This window comes from Triturus cristatus, chromosome 4_2, assembly GCF_964204655.1.
Source record: "Triturus cristatus chromosome 4_2, aTriCri1.1, whole genome shotgun sequence".
NCBI lineage: Eukaryota > Metazoa > Chordata > Amphibia > Caudata > Salamandridae > Triturus > Triturus cristatus.
Genome location: NC_140586.1, coordinates 880771232 through 880783697, shown reverse-complemented (window position 1 = coordinate 880783697; position 12466 = coordinate 880771232).

Here is a 12466-nt window from a genome sequence, read left to right as displayed (position 1 = left end):
GGGTACAACAAAGACCCTATTCCCTTGGTAGGAATGGTGAAGATGCGTATATCATTTAAAGATATACATACGTGTGGCAAAATTTACATTACAAAAAAAGGCAGTAATTTATTGGGGTGGAAACACCAAAAAGAGTTGGGAATCAGACTTGACCCTAATAATACAGAACAAGTAATGTTGGTTGATAGGTCACTCACAGGAAAGGAGGTATGTAGTGAATTCCCAGAAGTGTTTACTGAACGAGTTGGGTTGTTAAAAAATTATATGCACAGAATTAAGCTCAAAAAAGATGCTGTTCCAGTCACCCATAAGCCAAGGTCCATTCCTTTGGTGATGCGGGAACCATTAAAAATAGAGTTGGAGAAACTAGAAGGTTTGGGCATTATTCAGGCAGTGGAGAGTTCAGAATGGTTGGCCCCCATTGTTATTACTTCAAAAAAAGAGAGTAATGAAATTCGCATGTGTGTGGACCTCAGGAGTCTCAATGCCAATATTTGGGTAGACAGGTACCCACTTCCCAAAATAAATGAAATGTTGTCAGTAATAAACAATGCCAAGTTCTTTTCAGTGCTAGATCTTACATCGGCATATCACCAAGTGGCGTTACATCCAGAATCCCAAATTCTCACAGCATTCACCACACCTGTTGGTACATACAAATTTTTAAGAATGCCGTTTGGGTTAGCCTCGGCTGCAGCCACTTTCCAAAGAATAATGCAGCATGTGCTTAAGGACTTAGAGAAATCCATCTGTTTCCAAGATGACATTTTAGTGTATGGAGCAGATGAAGTAGAACATAACCACAATCTAAGGAAGGTATGCACCAAACTTAGTGAAGCAGGTTTCACCATAAAAAAAGACAAGTGCAAGATTGGAGTGGCATCAGTTGAGTTCTTAGGGCATACTTTGTCCAATGAAGGAATGAGGCCTAAGATGAATATCATAGAAGCTGTGAGTGAGGCTCCCATTCCTGCCAACAAAGAAGAGATAAAATCCTTTTTAGGACTGGCAGAGTACATGTCTAAATTCATTAAGAACTTTTCTCAGCTTGCACAACCCATCAGAGATCTTTTAAAAAAAGAAAGTAAGTTTGAGTGGGGATCGAGCCAAAATAAGGCGTTCAAGGAATTAAAGGAAGCCATTGTCACAGCACCTTGCATAGGAAATTTTGACAGCACCAAAGATACGGTTCTTACTACTGATGCCAGCAACAGAGGCATTGGAGCTACCCTTTCTCAAATGCAAGGAGGGAAGGAGAAAATAATAGCTTTTGCATCTAGGACGCTCAAAGATGCAGAAATTAATTACTCAACAATAGAGAAAGAGGCATTGTCTTGTTTTTGGGCCACTAATCATTTCAAATATTTTCTTTGGGGTATACCGTTTGTGCTCAGGACAGATCGCAAACCCCTGGTGTCAATATTTTCTTCTAAAGACATTGAAAAAAACACTCCTCGCATTGGTAAATGGTTAGTTTCGCTACAAAATTTCAATTTTAGGATTGAATACGTTCCAGGCAACAAAAATCAAGTAGCTGATTGTCTTTCACGGTTACCTTTAGATAAACAGTTTGGTGATAGTAATGGGAATTGTGAAATCCTACAAGTAAACATTCCTGCCATTCTAGAAGAGGATTGGAATATGCAAATGTCTAAGGATGGCACTTTAAAACAGTTATGTTATGTTATCGGATTTCTAGAGCGCATAGCTGCCCGTGAGCGTCCCAGCGCTGAACAAGTACTGATGGAGAGAGAGGGAGAGAAGCTCATGGGAACAGCCATGTCTTCAAGGATTTTCGAAATGCCCGAAGATTAGGTTGGGCACGGAGGTCAGGAGGGAGGGAATTCCACATCTTGGACGCATTGTAAGAGAAGCGCCGGCCTCCTGATCGTGCTCGAAAGATCTTGGGTAGTTTAGTAAGGTTGGCATTGGATGATCGAAGAGGTCTGGAAGTGTTATAGGGAATAACTAAATCTCTGAGTATGGGGGGGGCTTTGCCATTCAGAATTTTATGTGTGAGGCAGAGTGACTTGAACTGCACTCTTTCCATGATGGGTAGCCAGTGCAGTGCTCGCATGGCTGGTTTGGCTGAGCAGCGGTTCCTGGTGTTGGTCAGAATCCTGGCGGTGGCATTTTGAACTACCTGAAGTTTGGCAGTGACTTTTAGAGGTGCACCAAGGTAGAGTGCATTGCCGTAGTCCAACCTTGATAAGATGAGACCCTGTATCAAAAGTTTCCTTGATTGGAAAGGGAGTAAAGGTAAGATTTTTCGGGTGGATCGCAGGAGACCAAAGCAGACTCTGGCAGTTTTTATTGCTTGGGTTTGCATGGTGAGGTTTTTGTCCAGCCATAGACCGAGGCTTTTAATCTCGGGCTTGGGGGTTGGAGGTTTACCCATGCAAGGGGGCCAGAGGGAGTCTGTGAGGAGGTGGGCATGATCCCCCATCACCATGATCTCCGTCTTGTCGCCGTTGAGCTTTAAGTGGGATCTGTCCATCCAGCTGACAATGTCAGTCAGGCAGGAATAGAGGTCTATGTTGGGATTATTTTGCTGGGTGAGGGAAACCACCAGCTGTGTATCATCTGCGTATGCTAGGAGTTTTATCCCGTGTGGGGTGACTATCTGTTCCAGGGGGGACATATATATGTTGAAGAGTGTAGGGCTCAAAGAAGAGCCCTGGGGCACTCCACAACGTACAGGGGTCTCTTTGGATGAATAGTTGCCCTCTATGACCTGGAATGAGCGGTCTTGCAGAAATTATTTCAGCCAGGATAAGGCGAGGCCTGAAATCCCAAGTTCGCTAAGTCGCTGGGCCAGGATCTGATGGTTGACCGTGTCGAAGGCCGCGCTTAGGTCCAGGAGGATCACTGCCACTGATCCTCCTGTATCCATGATCTTCCTGGCCTCCTCGACCACCGTCAGCATCGTGGTTTCAGTGCCCTGACCCGGACGGAAGCCTGTCTGTGAGGATTTGAGTAGTTCGTTGGTCTCGAGATAGTTGGATAGCTGAGAGTTTATGAATTTTTCTGTTATCTTGCTAGTGCAAGGGAGGAGGGAGATTGGCCTGAAGTTGGAAAGGTTGAGGGGGTCCAGATTTGGTTTTTTTAGTAGAGCCCTAACCTTCGCCTTCTTCCAGCTGAAGGGAACCGTTCCGTTGATCAAAGAGGCATTGATTACGTTTACCAGTGGTTCGAGAATAGTCGGTGTTACAAGTTTTAAGATTTTTACTGGGGCTGGGTCTGAAGGTGAGCCACTTTTGAGTGACTGGAGAATAGGCGCCAGAGTGTCGGGGCTTATGAGGGTGAATTAATCAAGTCCCGTGTTAAGCGCGTTGATCTGTTCTGCCGCTACCGGAGGATGATCCGTGTTGGAAAGGGGGGGAAGTTTTTGTAAGATATTTTGGATTTTTTGGTCAAAAAATGCGGCTAGTTTGTCACATTGGTTATCTGAGGGGTCAACAGATCCTGACGGTTCTGGTGTTTTTAAGAGTTGTTTGACGATTTAGAAAGTCTCCCTTGATGAGCAGGATGCCGCACTAATTTTCTCTTGGAAAAAGTCGGTTTGTGCATTTTTCAAGGCTTTTTTGTACGCAAGAATCGACAGTCGGTAGTCTTTCTTGCGCTCAGGGTCGAAGTCTTTCCGCCACACTCTTTCAGCTTTTTTACAGAGTTTTTTTAGGTGGCGGGTCTCCTTTGTAAACCATGGGGCCGGGGTTTTTTTACGGGAGGTAAGGTGCGGTTTTTTTGGGAGGATCGTGTTAAGGGAGTTTTCGATCCAAGAGGAGAACTTTATGTCTGCTCTTATAGGGTCTAATTCGTGGATTGGTTTACGGCATTCTAAGGCTTCTTTCCATTTTTCAATATCTAGTTTGGCCCAGGGACGCGTGGGAGCGACAGAGGGCTTGTTGGGGGGAGAGATGTTAGGTACTTCCCATCTGAAAGGGATGAGTAGGTGGTCCGACCATGGCAGAGGGATCGGGGCGTTGGTTTTAAGATCATCGATGTTGCATATGATAGGGTCAAGAAGATGTCCGAGCCTATGTGTAGGTTGGTTGTTCTGGAGTTGAAGCTGAAGAGTTGCTAAATCTGCCAGTAGTTCTGCTGCAGTATCGTCATCGTCCTTATCAAAATGAATGTTAAGGTCTCCTAGGATTATCATGTTAGACGAAGTGCTCGAGAGAGCAGTTGAAAATTCTAGTAGGGAGCTACAAAATTGGCCTAAGGGCCCTGGTGGGCGGTAAATGAGGACTCCTGAGAGGGAGTTGCAAGGGGACAGTTGGATGTTGAAATGTACATTTTCACAGTTCGATAGAGGGTTGTCGTAAAAACGACATGTGAATTGGTTGTTATAGATAATCGCGATACCTCCTCCCTTACCCTTCGCTCGGTCTAGATGTTGCAGTAAGAGGCCCTGAGGTAGGGCCTGGACAATGTCGAAGTCCGATTCTGGTCTGAGCCACGTTTCTGTGAGAAATAGTATCTCAAATTTCTCCTCTTCTAGGAGCATATGTATTTCCTGGGTGTGCTTGGGTAAGGATCGACAATTTAACAAACCCATTTTAATGATTGTCGGTGGGAGTTGGTTCCTCAGAGCTGGGGTGAATTTGAAAGGACAGTTTGGACAGTGAGTGCACTGGTTCTCACCTGTAAGGGAGTTGGTACAGGAAGGCTGTAGGGGCTGGTTCAGTCGGAACAGGGAGTCCCTGGAGTATGACAAACTTGCATGATTGGAAAGGTCCAGGGTTGCTGGCCCTAGGCCCGTCCTGGCGCGGACGGGCGCAGACGGGCTTGCCTTCGGCGCGCTGCCGGCGCGCCCGCTGCGCTCGTCCGCTGCGCTTCCGCCAGAGACACATATTCATTGGTGGAGAGGGAGCACTGGGGGGGGCTGTGGCCTCGAAGGGGCGTGGCCTCGGTGCACGCCGGCAATGGCGTCCGAGAAAGTTTGTTTTTGTCCCAAGTCCGCTCTCAGCGTTAAGATCCACTGTGCAGCGTGTAGCCAAGGTAGGGTTTTCGTTTCAACAAGTGCTCAAATGAAGGTAAATTTTAAACGAAAATACAAACAACAAGTGACACTCAAAATTTAAAAATTGGTTCTGCTCCCGGCTTCCGCCTCAGTAGTACTGTTCTAAAGCGCGCTAGTTGTCAGCGCCTTTATACTGATGCGGGGGGGGGCGTGGCATCGAAGGGGCGTGGCCTCGGTGCACGCCGGCAATGGCGTCCGAGAAAGTTTGTTTTTGTCCCAAGTCCGCTCTCAGCGTTAAGATCCACTGTGCAGCGTGTAGCCAAAGGAGGGTTTTCGTTTCTACAAGTGCTCAAATGAAGGTAAATTTTAAACGAAAATACAAACAACAAGTGACACTCAAATTTTAAAAATTGGTTCTGCTCCCGGCTTCCGCCTCAGGAGTACTGTTCTAAAGCTCGCTAGTTGTCAGCGCCTTTATACTGATGCGGGGGGGCGTGGCCTCGAAGGGGCGTGGCCTCGGCGCACGCCAGCAATGGCGTCCGAGAAAGTTTGTTTTTGTCCCAAGTCCGCTCTCAGCGTTAAGATCCACTGTGCAGCGTGTAGCCAAGGGAGGGTTTTCGTTTCTACAAGTGCTCAAATGAAGGTAAATTTTAAACGAAAATACAAACAAGTGACACTCAAATTTTAAAAATTGGTTCTGTTCCCGGCTTCCGCCTCAGGAGTACTGTTCTAAAGCGCGCTAGTTGTCAGTGCCTTTATACTGATGCGGGGGGGCGTGGCCTCGAAGGGGCGTGGCCTCGGTGCACGCCGGCAATGGCGTCCGAGAAAGTTTGTTTTTGTCCCAAGTCCGCTCTCAGCGTTAAGATCCACTGTGCAGCGTGTAGCCAAGGGAGGGTTTTCGTTTCTACAAGTGCTCAAATGAAGGTAAATTTTAAACGAAAATACAAACAACAAGTGACACTCAAATTTTAAAAATTGGTTCTGCTCCCGGCTTCCGCCTCAGGAGTACTGTTCAGGTTAAGGAAAAGATCATTAAGGGGTGGCCCAAGAAATGTAGTGACCTGCCTAGTGAGCTACAACCATTCTGGAACGTAAGGGATGAGTTATCTATTACAGGCATCAATGTGCTCAAAGCAGACAAGGTTGTTCCCCCGGGAGAACTTAGAGAGCGCATCTGTGGAATAGCTCACAAGGGCCACCTGGGTAGGAGCCTTACCAAAAGCAAACTTCGTTCAGGATATTGGTTTCCTGGCATGGACAACTGCATTGAAGAATTAGTCAAAGGATGTCATGCTTGTGGTCTCAGTGATAAAACCAAGAGCACACGGAAAACACCCTTGGAACCTGTTCATGTGCCCATTAAAGCGTGGTAGAAAGTAGGTATGGACATTATTGGCCCTCTGCATATTCAAGGATTGCAGGAGAGATTCATCATTGTGCTAGTAGACTATTTTTCAAAATGGATCAGTCTTAAGTTTGTCAACAAGGTAGACACTAAATCGATCATACTTTTCATGTCGGATGTGTTTGCCAATGAAGGTATTCCCCATACTCTCATCACGGATAATGGGGTACAGCTGGTTTCTGAAGAAATGCAACAATTTCTTACTAGTCTGGCAATAAGTCATATCCGTACTCCTTTATACTGTCCACGTGCAAATGGGTTGGTGGAACGGTGTAACAGAATGATCAAAGAGTCTATACAATTGGCCATGGCTGCAAGCAAACCTATTGTTCAGTCCATCAAAGACACTATCTGGTCATACCACATCACTCCTAACAGTGTTTCGGGGTATTCTCCTTTTTGTCTTCTAAGAGGTCGCAAACCAGGATCGAAACTTACTCCCAACTGGTTATTTGAGGACAGTTCCTTTGTAAAAGATGACTTTGCAATCAAACAAAAAATTGAGTGCAACCAAGATAAGTATAAAAGTGCTTATGATCGCAGATGGGGAGCAAAGTCACGTGAATGGAAAGCTGGTCAATTAGTTTATGTTAAAAGACCTTTTGATGGTACCAACAGGTACAATAGATATTATGGTCCGAACAGGATAAAGGATGTCAAGAAAAATGTAGTTACTATGTCTGACGAGAAAATGTGGAGTAAGGATAGATTAGTTATTCAGAACATAGTAATGTTAACAAGTCGGACGCAAGGAACAGAATACATGACAGTAATCCTGTAGTTAAGCACAGTGACAGGAACACGAAACCTCCCAGTTGGCATGGGGACTATGTCATGAAATAAACCATAAGGAAATCTTTGAGTACACATTGTTCTACATAATTGTGGGGACATGTAAAGTGTCTTTTGGGATTTTGCTTTTGTATTCATCTCTTTGTCATCATACAATTTCCCTTCCCCTTGTTCTCCACCTCGTCCATGGCTCTTCCATGGGAAAGGAGATGTGTTATAATCATACTGCGTCTCTGTAACCCTCCACTTGGTATCTTCCCATTTCCCCCCCCTCCTTGGTTACCTTGGTACAGCCTGGTGTAGGTATTAGGAGTGCACCTTAGAATGTTGAGAGGTGTACTGAGGAGCGCCAGGCTAGGCACTTTGGGTTGTGTTAATAAACCGTTCTCCTTATCACTGGAGTTGTCTGAAGTATTTTACTACAATCACCCCTATCGCTTCTAAAATCCCTGACACCCCCTTCACAAAAACAATCATCAAAGAGGTGCTGTTTGCCACACAACCGTAGATCTGCAACTAAACACAAGCTTGAAATCTCAGACACCGTCAATCAATACAATTTTAATGCACTTTTCCTCACAGGGCCCTGGTTCAATGACACCACTCACACTACTTTCGATCTTCTGCTCCCCCTGGGCTATTCCATTATCAGATATGAGAGGGTTGGGTAAAGTCGGGGGAGGTGTTGAAGCAATCTTCAGAAATACCCTTCAATTCAAGGAATTTCCCAATAGCTCTTCGCTCACCTTTAAATGCGTTTCTCTGGAACTTCATGTACAGCACAGCTCTTCTTTCAGGTTTTATGCCATTTATCACCCACCACAGTCCTGCCAAGTACCGCGTATCAGGTGTTATACTAACTCATTTCAGTGTGGTGCTCCACATCGCAACACTGAACCTGCTGCAAGTTGAAGTAAGTGACTGTACTCGCTGCAGTGCAGCAGTGTGTGTGTGTGAATGTTTTTAACATAATTTCCTTTTTAGCGACAGCACCGCACGATCAGGCAGCCCCATACTTCAAGCACAGGAAGCCTGCTGTGTGCCAATAAGGCACAGTCTGTGCACATACAGGATGCAATAATGCGTGAGTGAAACATTTTGCTCCTTTGTCTTATCCCATGCCTGAGCCGCAAGTACATAACAGCGAAGCAGAACTGCATCTCTTGGCAGGGCTGAACCGCCCAGGCCCCACCCCTGTCTGAGCCCCTTCATTGCAGCTCTAGGACCTGCTAGTGCAGGCCAGGTTCCCCGGTTGGCTTCCACCGCTGCCGATCCTGGCTGATCCTTTTGCTGTGTCAGCCCCTCTGGCGCCAGGCTGTACCTGACATGGAGCCAGGGAAAGACAAGGACAGCTGAGGCCTCCTCCACCACCTTGCCCCGCATGCCCTCACTTGCCATTTTGACCCTTGAGACCCTGAGAGCAGCTGTCAGGTAGGGTGAAAGGCAGCTCTGGGGCTAGGGTTTGAGATTTGGGGGTGTGAGAGGTAGACTGCTCAACCATCATTTTAGGGGGCTGCCGTTTAGTCATCCCTGGCCCTTTCTTGCATTCCTGCCCAGCACTAGCTGGCAAGCACCGTCTCCCACTCACTCTATCTATGTCTTTAGTATCAGCACTGTCCACCACTACAACCCCAGCACTCCTCCAACTCGGACCGATGGCTGGCCTCCCCTTCGATGGCGCTGAAGGATACCTGCAACCTCTACTCCATAAATGACTATCAGGAACATCCATTCCCTCTGTAATATGGTGAGTAAATAGGGTCATACGTGCACTGTTTTTCCAGGCAAGCAGTACTGTTTCCAAACACGAAAAAAACACTTTTTAAAGGCAGACAAGTTATTTTTGCCTGTTGGTGAGGTTACCCTGAGAGCTCTGTGTCTGGTGCAAGAAGTTAGCACCATTACATTGCATGATTTTGCTCATGAGGAAGTGTCACTCATAGTTGTTGAAATGTCACTCATAAATGATCAGCAGATAATATAGAACGTGGGAAGCTGATGGCATGGGCTGGAATGTAGAGGATGCTGGTAAGGGGACGAGCTTGAGAGCGATAACAGCTCTGCTGGGGATGTCTGATAAACTGTAATAAAACTAAAGAAGAAGTAGCAAGAAAGCGTTTTTTGATCTTTACAGATCATCACTGAGCCTGACCCTCTTTAACGCATACACCATCCCACTTGCAAGCATAATCGACGACATAGATGTCTTTCCTATGGTGACAACAGTTTATCCTTTCCCTAGCAGACAAGACTCTCAATCTCCAGAGAAAGTTCACCACCTGCATAACCGAAGTTGCCGAATGGATGAAAACCAGCTGTATCAAACTTCACACAGACAAGACAGAGGTTGGGAGGAACACCTCACCATGGGACTGCTGGAGCGGGTAAAGTTTTTTCTTTTTTTTTTAATATACCCTCTTCATTTTTGCATGTTTATATTAAAATGAATACTCGATTAATTATAATTTCATTAATAGTTTGATGTGCGATAACTGATCAACCGTATTAACAGATGAAATACACGTGGGAAGGCATTTGCATGGCTAAAATAATATGTGAACTAAGTACGTACGCATATTAATGTTATAAACGTTGCTTTTGTGATGTATTTGTGATTCGTGTTTTATTAAGTAAGTATAAAACTGCATTAAATGTTGCTTCTGGTAGATAAATGCACACACATATGGGAATTAGTGAGGGAATAACATTTTATTAATCATTTTGATGTATTAATTATGTTTTGTGTTTCTTTTGCTTAGGTTGACCATTTGGGTCTGCCACAAAATGGCTGCCTCCTGTATACAAAGTAGATGACTTCATTTCTGGCTCATGGAGAAGTGCGCCTGCGCTAACTTCAGCAACAGTGGCCTCTTTGTGACCCTAATTCAGCTGTACCCACCAAGGTCGTTCTGGGCTACAAGCCAGCTCCCCTGAAAGAACAATGAAAAGATACATCGGACTGTCGAATTTAAAAACATTACATATAAAGAGACGTTTCCCGTGTGGGAACTTGTTGGACGATTTTGACTGACCAATCACAGCCTTTCAAAAATAATATTCGATACTTTTGGAATGTGATTTTACTATAAAATATGGTAGAATAGAGAGGTGACTTGGTGAGGTAATTTACCATTTCCTGACGTTACGCTGACGGAGAGGACGGTGACACTGCAGGACAGCTGTTTCCCAGAAACTCTGACAGACTGAACTGATGGCCATACTTTGACTTAGAAGACGACAATTAGCCAGAATAGGTAAATATGATGATTTGGAGCTTGAATAACAAGGAATTTAATTTGCATTGATTAGATAAAGATTTATTGGTAAAATTCATAAATGTGTTGGGTTGTTATTCATTGAAGTTATTGATTGAAGATAATTGAATGGTGATAGAAGTCACCAAGCTCACAACTAACTGATCCATAGACCATTTATGGGAGGAATACCAAAGATGAAGGGCAGTGTTTAAATGAATTGAAGTAGGTTGTGTAGAGGTATTTCCTTCCATGTCAGCGTGGTAGAACCGAACCAACTCCCTTCGAGAAGTACGGATCATTGAAGAGTGAATGTTGGTGTTATAGGCCCCACCAGCGAATGTGTTGATTGAAGTGTGAATGAGAAAATCAATTGGTCTATGACGGAGGGAGGGATTTTGCATTCCGCGCTGCAACAGTTTTTCTTGAAGCAGTATGATGGTTGTTATTGTTTTAGTTTGGTGATTATTGCGTGTACATAGCTTATTGATTATTGATTTGTATTGGTATATGTACTAACACTCTATGTTGAGTTGCGTTAAGTTTCATGTTGTTTGCACGGCTTCTGGGATGTAGGAAGTCGGAAGTTTGTAAATGTTTCGTAGTAGAGCAGAGGTAAGCGCTGCTCTCGGGAAAGACGGAATTGTTGGCCCTGTATGCACACAGGGGAAACGTGTAGCGCTTGAAGTTGCACGACGCATTGTCTGGGTTCGATTCGGTGACATCGCCGTCTGTTACCATTAGAAAATTTCTGTATGAGAAAGGAGTGTATGATAGTGAAGGTTACCTGTGAAATTCTGGTCTTAGGTACCAGGGATCCAACTGGCATTCCGATAACGCTTATCACTGGAAAGGTAATAGGTACTCTCTGAGCTTGTTAGAAGGACAAAGTAGAGGTAAGCGCTGCTTTGTTAACGAGTGCTATATTTCTGTAGGTGGACAGACTGTTTGCTGTTCTCAGGAAAGGCAGAATTCTGTGTGAATGTACTACATTTTCTGTATGAAAGCGTGTGTATGAAAAGGCATTCCGATTAATTGCGAATCTCTGGTTTTATTTCTCAAGAGCATTGGGTCTCCAACTATGTGTCTTAATTCAGGAGAAACAGTTAGTTGATGCTTGCTAGAAGGGTGAAGTAGAGGGATGTGCTACTTAATCAACGGAAGTAACGATTCCGTAGTAGGGCAGAGGTAAGCGCTGCTCTCGGGAAAGACGGGATTCTCGTGAGAAAGGTCTATTGCTATTCTTTGGTTAGCGAAGTGAACAATGGAGATGTTTCTATGTTGTTACTAATAGAACTGTAGAAATTGAAACAAAAATCTACCGAGTGGTTTTGTAAAGAAGGGGTAGACAGGAGCAGGAGCTACCGTAGCGACTGCTGACGTCAGAACGACCGCGCTGGGATTAGACAGCGGGTCAGAACAGTAAAACGCCTTGATTGGTGCGTTAGTGTGTGCCGCGCAAGGATTGGAGAAATACAGGGTGACGTAAACGCTCCAGGATTGGTGCGTTAGTGTGAGTCGCGCTGGGATTTGAGAATTGTGACAGTGACGTAGACGCTCCGGATTGGTGCGTTAGTGTGAGTCGCGCTGCAATTGGACAGAAAATTGTACAGTTGTAAGAAGAGACTAGGGATTCATAGAAGACAGGAAAATGTATTACCATTCAGTAGAAAAGAAGGAGAAGTCCTTGTTCAGTAGAATAAAAGGGTGGTTTAAAAAGGACAAACCGATTGTGACAAGAGAAGGACAGTTACTTCCTCCAACGAAGACACCTACATCCTTCATGGTTGCAAAATACGGATATCATACTTGTATCTGGTTAGACAATTGGGTGAAATATACAAAGGACGATGGAGTCCTAGCTTTCCCAGAACATGGTTCGTTTAATTTGGCAATTTTGAGGAACCTGAGAGAGAAAATGATGAGTTTAGAGCCAAGACCTAGACCGACGCAGTTTGAGGCATTGACAGAATGGGAAGATGAAACGCATGAGCGAGAAAAACAGAGAAGTGGCGGAAGATATAGGTATATGTTTGGGCGACAGTATGACCG